This window comes from Lissotriton helveticus, chromosome 11 (genome assembly GCF_964261635.1).
Source record: "Lissotriton helveticus chromosome 11, aLisHel1.1, whole genome shotgun sequence".
Taxonomy (NCBI): domain Eukaryota; kingdom Metazoa; phylum Chordata; class Amphibia; order Caudata; family Salamandridae; genus Lissotriton; species Lissotriton helveticus.
In genome coordinates, this window is record NC_136072.1 from 1,091,613,113 (window position 1) to 1,091,626,284 (window position 13,172).

The following is a 13,172-nucleotide window of genomic DNA, read 5'->3' on the forward strand; positions in this document are numbered from 1 at the left end:
ATCCTCCTACGTTTTTAAACATTGTACTACACATAATTTCTCATTTTCTGGGAAAGCATTTTAATCCATATGACAAGACAATGTTTTGGTACATCCAGTAATAGTGAAAGAAACCCCTTCTGGGGTAAATACTCTACCTGTAATGTGGAGGGCTCTCACATCCGATGAACGTCTGCATGACGACAGGCACAGCAACATAGCCAACTTGGCCGAGAGCTGCTTCCTAGATAGGAGGGCATTAACAGGCCAACGATTGAACAAAGATATAACTAAGGAAACGTCCCACAGACCCGAATAACTGGGTTTAGGTGGATTAGCGACCCTAATTCCTTTGAGGAGTTTGCATACAACCGGGTGCATACCCACTGGTTTGCCCTCCACCAGCGCATGCCCCGCTGAAATGGCTGATCGAAAATTGTTGACGGAGCGGTAAGCCAGACCTTCTACCGCTTTGTCCGACAGGAAATTTAACAGGTGGACTAGTTCTGCCCCAACGGGATCCAAATGTCGTTCCAAGCACCAATCCACCCAGCTTTTCCAGGCTGAGGAATAACGCTTCCTGGTGGAAGGTGCCCAGGCTTGCTTGATAAACTCCGAAGCCTTGTCAGAAACTCCTGGCAAGTGCCACTGTTCCCTGAAAGCCTCCATGCCATCAGCGTGAGTCGCCCGTCCAGAATCATGGGGTACCGTTCCTGAAGAGGGCCCAGCAACGAGTTCGACTCTGGGAGCAACCCGGGAAGGTCGCAACTCCATTGTAACAACTTCGTCCACCACGGTGTCACCAGGACTATCTCTGCCCGTTGCCTGATCACCTGGGTCATCACCCTGGGGATCAGCAAGAATGGGGGAAACGCATACTGAATCGCGCCTGACCAATCCTGGAGAAAAGCATCGGTCGCCCATGCCATCGGATCCGGTCTCCAGCTGAAAAACGGGGGATCTGGCACGTGAGCCTGGACGCGAAAAGGTCTGTCTGAAATGGACCCCAAATTCTCTGAAGCCACCGAAACACTTTGGGCAGCAACTTCCAGTCGCTGTAGTCCCTGAGGGGTCTGGAATTCCAGTCCGCTACCTGATTGGACTGGCCCGGTATGTACTCCGCAATTACTGATATCTGGTGATTGAGGCAGTAATGCCAAAAGTCCTTGGCTATTTCGACTAGAAGAGACGATCTCGTGCCTCCCAACTTGTTGATATACCGCACTGCGGACACGTTGTCTATGCGGAGAAGAATGCAACAGGAGGTCTGCTTCGGGGATAGTGTCCGAATTGCGAAAGACCCGGCGAGTAGCTCCAGGCAGTTTATGTGCAATGACAACTCTTGCGGAGACCATCTTCCTCCAGTGGAGATGTCGCCGCAGTGCGCGCCCTAGCCCCAGCGGCTGGCGTCGAGCTCGATAACCACTTCTGGTTGAGAACCGAAGATGGCCCTGCAATTCCAGGCGTCTACGTGGCCCAGACACCACTGTAGTTCGGTCCTGACTTCCTGAGACAATGGTATGTTGTCTGCGTAAGACAACCCTCTCTGAAGGTGCCTGATCTTCAGACGCTGGAGGGCCCTGTAATGCAGAGGACCCGGAAATATTGCCTGAATCGACGAGGCAAGAATCCCCACTACTCTGGCAATGGGCCCTGAGCGAGACAGTCTGCTTGCTCAGTAAGGCAAGGATTTCTTTTTTGAGATCTCTCAACTTCGCCTTGGGAAGGCACAGCTGAGCTGCCTTGGAGTCTATCGTGAAACCGAGAAAGTCTATCAACTGCGTCGGGAGAACCACTGACTTTGCGAGGTTGATCACGAACCCCAAGCTCTGGAGCAGGTTCGTTGTAAGACGTAGATGCTGAAGGAGCATCAGTGGACTCTGCGCCATGATCAGAATATCGTCCAGATAGATTATCAGTCTTACCCCTCGCTCCCGTAGATGTGCGACCACTGGTTTCATCACCTTGGTGAAACACCAAGGAGCCGATGAGAGCCCGAAAGGAAGGCCAAATATTCGTACCACTGACCGTCCTACCGGAATTGGAGGAAGCGACAGTGTGGCAGGAAGATCGGAATTGAGAGGTAGGCGTCCTTGAGGTCCAACCTGACCAGCCAATCCCCTTCTTGCAACAAGTCTGCTAACAGATGTATCCCCTCCATCTTGAAATGGTTGTAGGTGAAAAATTGATTGAAGTCTTTGAGATTCAGAACCAGTCTGTTCCCACCCCCTTTCTTCTGCACAATAAAGACGTTGCTGCAAGAGCCGTGAGGTCCCTTGTTGCACGGCGCTATCGCGTGCTTCTGCAGCAACTCTGCAATTTCTTTGGTTATAAAACTGATCTTGTAGGGAAAAATGGAGATCTGCGGGGAGATCGCGCTGAAAAGTAGGAGTATAAAATTCTAAGTGAAAACCTTTGACGGTTTGCAACACCCACACGTCCTGAGTCAGCTGCTGCCACTGCAGGAGGCAGTGTTGAGTACGACCCCCCAGAGGAAGATTAGAATGATCTGTAACACTCACCTGCGGAATGCTGGGCTTTGAAGTTTGCCCTGTTGTTGCCACACTGGAATCGTCCTTTATTGAATCTTCGGCGCGAAGGGTAGAATGGGTCAGCCCACCAGCACACAAGTATAAACACTCAATGTATCCTACAAACCCCCACAGCAAAGCTGTAGTCAAAGGTCAGAGACCTAGGCCAATCACCAAAAATATATATATAGAGCGTGTGCACACTCTTTTGGCCAGTATTTTACAACCTGTCAAGGCGATCAGAAGCAGAGCGGCAAAACCAATCGAAAAAGTGTGTTTGAAATGCCGGAGAATACGCGCTGAGGTGCGCCGCCCAAAAGCGCCCAAATGTAGCCCAATTGAGCGCAGTGGCTCTTTTCCCCTCTGCCATTTCTCACTTACACTCTTTCTTCTCACCACATCAAAGGCTACTGCTGCTCCCCCTCCCCCCCGCAATGCCGAAAGCTTGTTTTGGTACTTCCCCATAGTCACTCCTCGTTTCCTGCTGTGTCCGTCCTGAATGCCAAGCCTGTATGGAGTTTGCCTGTAGTAGCACTGCGCTACGTTACCCTATTTTAAGCTTCAATGTTAAACGTTTGGACTGGTGAAAGGCTTATGTTAAAATCGTTTACATTTTTTTATGTGGGGACGGTGTGGGAATGTACACTGCCAATGGTAAAGTCTGGATTCACCACGTTTGCCTTTGAAAACACAACAAATAAGAGACCTGTGTGTAAATATTTGTGGCGACCTCCAGGGCAGGTTTAAACCAGAGACCGCAGCTCTGCCAGCCTCTGGTAATCTGACTCCAAACATATTTTAAACCACCTCAGAATGCAAATGTGTTTGGATACACTATATATATATATATATATATATATATATATATATATATATATATATTCACTGAAAAAACCATAGGTTATAGACCATATATAGTTAGGAATTAGCATTTAGAAAACCTTATTTTACTCACACAAAACCATTGAAATTCCATATATAGTTAGTTGCACTAACTATATATCGCGCACCCGCAATCCACTGCTGATGATGTCACATATTACATCATTCATGACATGGTCAGTGACATCACTGATGACATCACTGATGACATCTCAAATGACATCACTGATGACAACATCCAGTGACTGTATGTTTCTGTAAAGTTAAAATATGTCTTAGATATTGAAGAATGAGTGGATGTATAAGTGTCTGGATGAAGGATTTAGTAGGTGCGTGACTGACTGTATGAGTGAGTGATTAAATGTGTCTCACTGAATGCATGGGTTAGTGACTAAACTGTCTTAATTTGTGCATCATTATGTCTGTTGTGATGTAAACTGCTGCATGTGTTGATCATTAGCTATACGAGAGGCTATATGTGTTATTAATTGGTTGCCCAAGTATTTCTATGGGAGATTGAGTTTGTGTGGGGGTGGCTGGAAGGTGTGTGACTCTGTGCATAGATGTGTGAGCAGTTTATTCACTAGGTGTATGAGTTCAAGAGTGCATGTGGAAACAGCTACATGGGCAGTTGACTGTGTGCATGAGTGTATTGATGAGTGAATGGATATCTCAATGCTACATGTCATAGTAAGTACATATGTAAAACACAGTACATGTGAGAGTTGGCATATATAAATAACTGTGCATGAGAGCCACTGAGTGAGTGGTTGTATCGATCATTGTGAACTTGTATCAGGGATTGTATAAGAGAGTAAATATGTGTTAGTATATGTTTCAATAAGTAAGGTGTGTATAACTGTATAGTTGAAGAAATGGAGGTGAGATTGTTTCTTTGCATGACTGACTGGGTGTGTGAGTAACTCCATGGATGAGTGGCAGTGTGTGAGTGTCTGTATACACTGAGTGTATCTAAGGTTATATTAGAGTCTGAAGAGGTTTATCGTATTAGCACAAGAATGATGCCAAATGAGACGTCATCAGTGATGTCATTTGAGATGTCATCAGTGATGTCATCAGTGATGTCACTGACCATGTCATGAATGATGTAATATGTGACATCATCAGCAGTGGATTGCGGGTGCGCGATATATAGTTAGTGCAACTAACTATATATGGAATTTCAATGGTTTTGTGTGAGTAAAATAAGGTTTTCTAAATGCTAATTCCTAACTATATATGGTCTATAACCTATGGTTTTTTCAGTGAATTTTCAAGGTTTTGTAAATGCTAATTCCTAACTATATATGGTCTATAACCTATGGTTTTTTCTGTGAATTTCATTGGTTTTTTAACAGCTAATATCTGTAGCTGTAAAATGTATTCTTCTTTAAATCCAAAAATATATTTTATATGTTTATGAATAATTTTTTTTTTAAATATTTTTTTTTCTTCGTTCCCGCTTCGCGAATCGGGAAGCTTCCCGTTAGCTGACCTTGATGCCGCGAAATAGACCGCGAGCCGGTAAACGTTTCTTTACCGCAAGTGCCGCGTTAGAAAACAACATCGTGACGCCTCCCGTCCGCATGACGTTTCACGTTGTCGCGTGATACGTCATATGACGTGCTACGTTAGCGAACTGGTACGCGAAGCGAGTCGCAAAGCGCAGGTTTCTGGAAGCAAACCGGGAGGCCCTGCAAAGCGCTTAACGTAAACACAGCAAGTCATGTGACTTGGTAATAACACTTTTCATTGGTTCATTTCACTTTTGGTTTCCTAATGATGTAAGACTAGGTCATATAATCTAAAATGAACACTTTTGATTGGTTGAGAACTCTTGTTTTTCCCAAATGATGAAAATCCCTCCTTCTTTCCTCACTCTGACTTTCATCATTGTGAGAGAAAGACCCTTTGTGATCACTGAGCAATGGCTTCTTTAGTAGCTTCAGCTGGTGCTTCCCCACCACCTCCACCACATCCAAGGAAGAGTGGACCACCTGCTCAAGTTCTAATTCAACAAGAAGAAGAAGAAGAGGAACAGGAGGACGAGCACGAAGAGAGGCAGTTTTTGCCTGAGCAGCCCAGGACGTCTCACCGGAAAGAAAACTTCATTTGGCAATTTTTTAAAATTCCCAAAGGTCAGAAAAAAGTAAATGCAAGATACGTAACTTGCCTTATATGTCAAGATAGACTGTCCAGAGGGACCGACAAAAAATACAGTTTCGGAAACTACACAATGCATCGCCATATGACTAGGTGGCATCCTAACAACTACAGTGCTGCACAGTTTCGGAACGACCTAGATAATCTCCCTATTATGGCCAGAAGATCTGTTGTACCGGAAGTAACGGGACCAGAGGGCAGGGAGATGGTGCCAAATATACAAATGAGATTTGGTGATGTAAAACACATCTGCGCATTTTGCGATGGATTCATTTCCTACGGAGAAAAAAGCATCACTCTGATCAACAGAGCTATTGACTATCATATGCAAGTTTGTCCGAAACGCCCAAAATAATAAATACTTCTTTTTTTTGTTTTGTTGCTCCTGTTGAGCCCTTTACAATGAATCGTTTTCATTGCCCCCTCCAAGAAAAACCCAAAAAAATATAAAACTGTTCCGAAAAATTCAAAAACAGTAAAAAAATGTTCAGAAAAATAAAAAAAAAAGTTCTTTTCAGAACTACCTCCCCGTTATTAAAAAATTGGTACAATATTTGGAATTGTGCCAACCTCTATTTCTCTTAGTTCGCTTCCTAGTTCGCTCGCTGGTACGCGAACCGGAAGCGAACCAAAAACAGTAAGTATAAGGGAAGGAAACAGACACTTATGTTAAAAGAAACACAGCTATAAGGGAGTAAACTAGAGATACCATTACCCGTAATCCACTGCTGATGATGTCACATATTACATCATTCATGACATGCTCAGTGACATCATCAGCAGAGGATTGCGGGTTTTTTGGCAACATGCCTTATCCACGGTTTAATAACGCTGCCTTTTGCTTTATATAAGTTTTCAAATTGTATGAAATATATACCAATAGGTCGTTATGAACCTTTAGGTAGTGCTTTTCTTCATGAGGTCTGGTCGCTTCCATACACATACAGATGTTTCAAAGATGATCAAGAAGTTTATCTGAATGGAGAGGAATGCACTGAGACGCCAGATCATTCACTAATGTGTAGGCACATACAGTTACACGGTTCATGCAACAAACACCGACCAAATATGGCTTGCGTGTTGCAAGGCACGCCAGTTCCTGCTATCATCCCCACGTTCAAGTTGTTGGAAAATGGTAGTTATTTGATGCTCAATAATGAAGATTGTTCTGAGTTAATTAAAAGTATTCCTTTTATCGTAACAGTAAGTGAACGGGTTATTTGCTGCAGAAATGTTCTATTTCCTCCCACACATGAACATAGGGAGTTTTCAATCTGGCCACAAATACCAACCTTGGGACACGTTTCAACGGCATGGCAAGAATAAGAGCTCTTTTGTCTCAGAGAGAGGTGGCCTTGAGTTCGGCCCGTGAAACTTTCGTACTTCACATAGCGAACACCCATACAGAGGTGCACACCCTTTTCAATTAAGATTTGCCTTTCAATTTCAGTAACATGTTTCCGACTATCTTTAACGCATCCTCCACAAAGTCCCTGGCACACTTTTTTAAAGTTGTTACCAGTGGTCTCGTGACTTCATTTGAGAAAATCTTTGGAGTCATCCCTGCTTCCTTTCATTGTATTTTCTGCACTCTGGTTCGTAGATTGGCATTTTTACTTGCATTACCAGCGGACGCTCTTGTGCTTTTTTACATTTTTAAATATGGATGTCCCTCCTATGCAACCTCCGACCCTGCAGCTGCTGACACTGTTCCGCAATCGCATGCTAGAATATTATGGCACAATGCCGTTGGCGATATTAAGCACGGCATATGGATTATCTTTTCGGTTCTCCTACTTCACCTGTGTCCAGCCTGTATTTCACTGCCTGACCTGTGATTTCGATTGGGCCATTGATTTGTGTCTCTGCGGACCGGTTTCTCCTGACGTCGACTTTAATCAGCTGATGACTCCTATCATTACTCACGAGTTGGTTTGTCCTGGCGAAAGGATTATGGCTGTGGCATTGATGCATGGACTACTTGGTCCCTGGAATTTACTGGCGGCAGCACAGTCTTTCTTGGAACAGAGCTTTCTTGAAAACCCACCGAGCTGTCCTCTGATGGTGATAGAGGATCCGGTGCTGGGAGAGCACGTATGTTCTTTTCCGCTTTTAAATTGGATGGCTGAACTGTTTTCGGATGAAGACGGTGACTTCCTATTGGAGGCTGTTGCAGCTTATTTTGCATACACAGTTATGTCATAGACCTTTTTCATGTTTGATATGCTGAGTACTAGCATTTCATTGACAATTCATTGACTTATTTGTCAAGTTTTTATTATTTACCTTGCCTATTGGCTTAAGACTCGATAAAGTACTTGGCTGTTTTATTTTTCTTTAGCATTAAATTTTCCTAGTTTTTAATGCTTTACCTTGCGGACCGTCCACATATAAACTTGCAATCTGCTCTCATGAGATGGCACTTCTATTATCTTATTCAGTTCGTTTCCGGATCATGAGGAGGTGTCATCTAGGTCCTGGATATCTTTACACCGTGTTAAGTTAGCATGGGCTCATTACCGGTTTAAACGCCATTTTTCCTTTTTTGCAACTTCTGCACACGACACTTAGTTGTTGCTTTAGCTTTCCACCTAGTAGTTCATCGTGGTTTACATGAGAATAATATGTTATTGGTCTACTATCTGCTTTACTTGTTAAACTATATCTGTACAGCGAGTGCTAAAGTTTCAAGAACAACACGATACAGAATTGTTATGAGGTCTGATCTCCACGACTTCATACTCATAACATAAGTGCAACTTCTGCCAATTCTGGGCATGAGGCGGGTTTTATATTGCTTTGCCGAACACACATACACAACAGTTGATGCGGTTCACATGAAGAGAGAGCTGGTGTATGCTGATGTGATTCCTTCAAATCTAAGACACTAAAGTATGGGCACGCCCTAAACCAACACAAAGAGACCTTCTTAGCAAATAATATAATATGTGTATTAGGGAGGGTGAGATATAAGCAGCCGCGGGCCGTGGAGGGAGTTACGATGGGGCAGGGAGGCGGGGAGGGGGAGAAGCAGGGTGGAGCCCTCTCTACCTTGCCCCTCCGCCTCCCTGCCCCACCGTAACTCCCTCCACGGCCCGCGGCTGCTTATAAGTGTTGCTAACTCTTATTCATTTACAGCATGTTAACATACTGTCACCATTCGCTATTTATGTACTAGTAACTATGCTGGTAATTTTGCTACTGATAATATGTGTACTTGTATTCTCCACCCTGCTTCTCCCCCTCCCCGCCTCCCTGCCTCACCGTAACTCCCTCCACGGCCCGCGGCTGCTTATAAGTGTTGCTAACTCTTATTCATTTACAGCATGTTAACATACTATCACCATTCACTTTTTATGTACTAGTAACTATGCTGGTAATTTTGCTACTGATAATATGTGTACTTTTATTATCTAAGGTACTACGCCTGAGAAGACGGCATTAGTAAATAAACATTTCAAATACACATCTGTTCTTCTTAACTCCATGTTCTGGTTTCTAAGAAATCTATAACGACCGACTGTTCATGAGTTCCACGTATCCTGAGGTACTATAAGTTCATATTCTGGATTGTCTAAACATTGAGAGTTTGTTATATCCAATGTGACACTGTACCTAGCTTGCTAAGGAGTTTTTGATTACTAACGTGAGTTTTGGGACACCCTAATTCGCCGAGGTTCCAATCCTCTGTCCACAGTTCTGTGTGAGAACAGAAACCCTGCGACAGGGGCACCCCCGACCCTTGCTGGAGCTTCATCACACTTGCGATACAACTCCAGCAATGCGCCACCTTTACGGCACAGATACATCACGCATCTGTGCTGTTTTTGCCCCATGATGCGCCGCATTGTAAATGCAGCACACCATAGGTGACGGAACAGCGGCACAAAATGACTAACACATCCCTGGTGATGCGCCAGTCATCATAAATGTATCCCTATGCTTCTTATCTTGTTAGAGATGAACCGCCATATGTATCATCAAAGTTATTTGCATTTCCTAAATAGCGAACTTTAAGGAATAAATAGCGATTCTTTACCATTCCTAGTTTGCGATGAGCTATTTGCTAATTAGCCGAATGTAGCCCAATGAAGCCCAATGTAGCCCAATGTAGCCCAAAGATGGCCGCCAGACACACAAAAAAACAAATGTAGCCCAAATATCAGCCAGATGTAGCCCAACTATAGCCCAGTGACAGAATGACCAATCAGCTTCGCAAACCTCCGTTACGCGAAGCGGAGCGCTGTTACAGATATATATCTTTTTTTGAACGTTAATTTCTCAAAATCCACTGGAGCACATATATTGAGACCTAGCAAAGGCACATCGGGCTACCAGTCCCTAATATTTTGCCAAGTTTCGTGCAAATCCATTCAGCCGTTCAATTATTATTATTATTTTTTTTTTTTTGCCCCGCGGGGCCCTTTTAAAACCTCCACATCAAACCTAGGGGGTCAGCGAGGATCTACTATGCCCCCTTATAGTTATTTCCCCCTTTGTTTTGACCTCCTCTTGTCTCTCGATCCTACCGAGAGACAAGATGGCGGCCGCTACGGACTGTTTGGAATGTTGACAGACGCCGGAGAACCAATCAGCTTCGCTTCACAAAGCTCCGTTGCGCGAAAAGTCCGCGAACCAGTGCGCTGCCCGGTCCGCTGTTACAGATATATATCTTTTTTTAAACGTTAATTTCTCAAAATCCACTGGAGCACATATATTGAGACCTACAAAAGGCACATCGGGCTACCAGTCCCTACAATTTTGCCAAGTTTCGTGCAAATCCATTCAGCCGTTCGGGCTAAAAGTGAGGCCAACCGCCCTATGGAAAACTCAATGTTAAAAACACGTTTTGGGACCCCCCTTTTTTCTCGGCCCCCACTGGACGAACCCCCCCCAAATTTTCAAGGGCTGCTCAGAAACAAAATGTGCCATTTTCCTGAAAATTTCAGCCAATTCCGTCCACAAACGCCAAAGTTATTAGACATAGAATTTTCAAAAAACCCATAGAGAAAAAATCCTAACTATATATACCTACTGGCGACCGCCAGTAGGTAATATATATATCTTTCTTTCTTTCTTTTTATAGCATTTTTAAACACTATCGGCCGCCGAGAGCCACTTGGGCTGTACTGGAGTCTCAGAAATGTCATCAACAGTTGCCCTCTTACTCCAGGTGTATGATTTGTGGATGTATTGTATACAGACAACTATCTTTTTTCAGAAGGTTTGAAAAATATTCTAGCTGGGACACTAAATTTAACCTAGACTTCTAGGTGATGCGTTTGTTTTACTATTATTTTGTGCAAGAGGTGAACATTTTTTCAGCGTGCCAGCATTACATCTGTGGCCTGACCTTTGTTTTTCGCTACTATTCGCTGCTGACATGATTCCAAACCTAACCATACTATGCTGTTAGCTCCCTATGCCTCTCACTCCAGCATGTATATTGTTAATGTATACTCCTCTGACCAGACCCTCCAACTCCACCCTCCGACTCCACCCTCCGACTGCACCCTCCACACTCCATCCTCCACACTTCACACTCCACCACGTCACTCGGGGACACCACCACATCACTCGGGGACACCACCACATCACTCGGGGGCACCGCTCAGGGGCACCACCACATCACTCGGGGGCACCGCTCAGGGGCACCACCACATCACTCGGGGAAACCACCACATCACTCGAGTCACACCACCACATCACTCGAGGGACACCACCACATCACTCGGGGGACACCACCACATCACTCGGGGGACACCACCACATCACTCGGGGGACACCACCACATCACTCGGGGGACACCACCACATCACTCGGGGGACACCACCACATCACTCGGGAGACACCACCACATCACTCGGGAGACACCACCACATTACTCGGGGCACCACCACATCACTCGGTGGCACCGCTCAGGGGCACCACCACATCACTCGGGGGACACCACCACATCACTCGGGGGGCACCACCACATCACTCGGGGGACACCACCACATCACTCGGGGAAACCACCTCATCACTCTGGAAACACCACCTCATCACTCTGGGAACACCACCTCATCACTCTGGGAACACCACCTCATCACTCTGGGAACACCACCTCATCACTCTGGGAACACCACCTCATCACTCTGGGAACACCACCTCATCACTCTGGGAACACCACCACATCACTCGGGACACCGCTCAGGGGCACCACCACATCACTCGGGGAAACCACCACATCACTCGGGGACACCCACCACATCACTCGGGGGACACCACCACATCACTCGGGGACACCACCACATCACTCGGGGGACACCACCACATCACTCGGGGGACACCACCACATCACTCGGGGGACACCACCACATCACTCGGGGGACACCACCACATCACTCGGGGGACACCACCACATCACTCGGGAGACACCACCACATTACTCGGGGCACCACCACATCACTCGGTGGCACCGCTCAGGGGCACCACCACATCACTCGGGGGACACCACCACATCACTCGGGGGGCACCACCACATCACTCGGGGGACACCACCACATCACTCGGGGGACACCACCACATCACTCGGGGGACACCACCTCATCACTCGGGGAACACCACCTCATCACTCTGGGAACACCACCTCATCACTCTGGGAACACCACCTCATCACTCTGGGAACACCACCTCATCACTCTGGGAACACCACCTCATCACTCTGGGAACACCACCTCATTGTCAGGTTAGTCACCAAGTTTCCACGGGAGCGAAGACTGATCCCTACACCTCCAGGACACAGGAGCAAGAATGCGAATGGAAACGCACTCTTGTCTACTGTCCCCTAAAAGTATGAGGGAATTACCCAAGGAGTGTCCACCACTCTCCTCATACGAGGGGGTATGCAGGGTATAGCAGGAGTCGTAGGTGGATGTCCAGGCTAGAAAACAAAATAGGCCAAACACACAATATATCCTTATTTCACTAACCTTCATACAGGAGACATTGACATGCGTGATTATTCAGGTGTGCTTACCCCACTAGTATAGTAGGCAGACTTCCTCGAAGAGTTCAAGAAAGGGAAGCTGGATAATGGGTGACTGGATATGAGGAGTTGAACTCTCGAGGGACATTCACACCAGACAAATAAAACAAAAATAGGGGATGTGAGGAGCACCGGCCGGCTGTTGTGGGCAGAAACAGCGGAGCAGTACACACACACACACACACACGAGGAGAGACGCCCGGCCCTAAAAGGAGACAAGGGCGGAGCGCTCACTCTCACAGGAGGGTTTAAACAACAAAGAACTCGCCAGGTATTACTTTCATACAACAGAAGCGAAATAACGCCCGCGAAATTCGTGAGAGAAGCAAGGGTAGTCGCGAGTAAACTCTCGCTTAAGAATACAAGAAATGCCAGCGGCTGCAGGGTCAGGGAATTGAAGGCAAGGAAGCTGGAAAGGGACCAAGGAGACTCGCTGGATTCCACAGGACGCCACCAAACATCGAGGCAGGAACCAGGAAGTGAAGAGGGGGCGTGGTACCGGAACAGTAAGCCAAGCAAAGGCTACGTTCTGCCGTGCCTCTTTTCACTGTTAAGGGAGCGTCTGAAAAGTACTAGCTGTTTGGTCT

General features: G+C 46.0%; 1 long non-coding RNA gene across 1 annotated transcript in view; it reads right to left on the bottom strand.

Moving 5' to 3' along the window:
• The window catches only part of LOC144791522 (uncharacterized), a 41,207-nt gene that overhangs the window by 895 nt on the left and 27,140 nt on the right, over window positions 1–13,172 (bottom strand). The gene's annotated exons all lie outside the window — the stretch shown is intronic.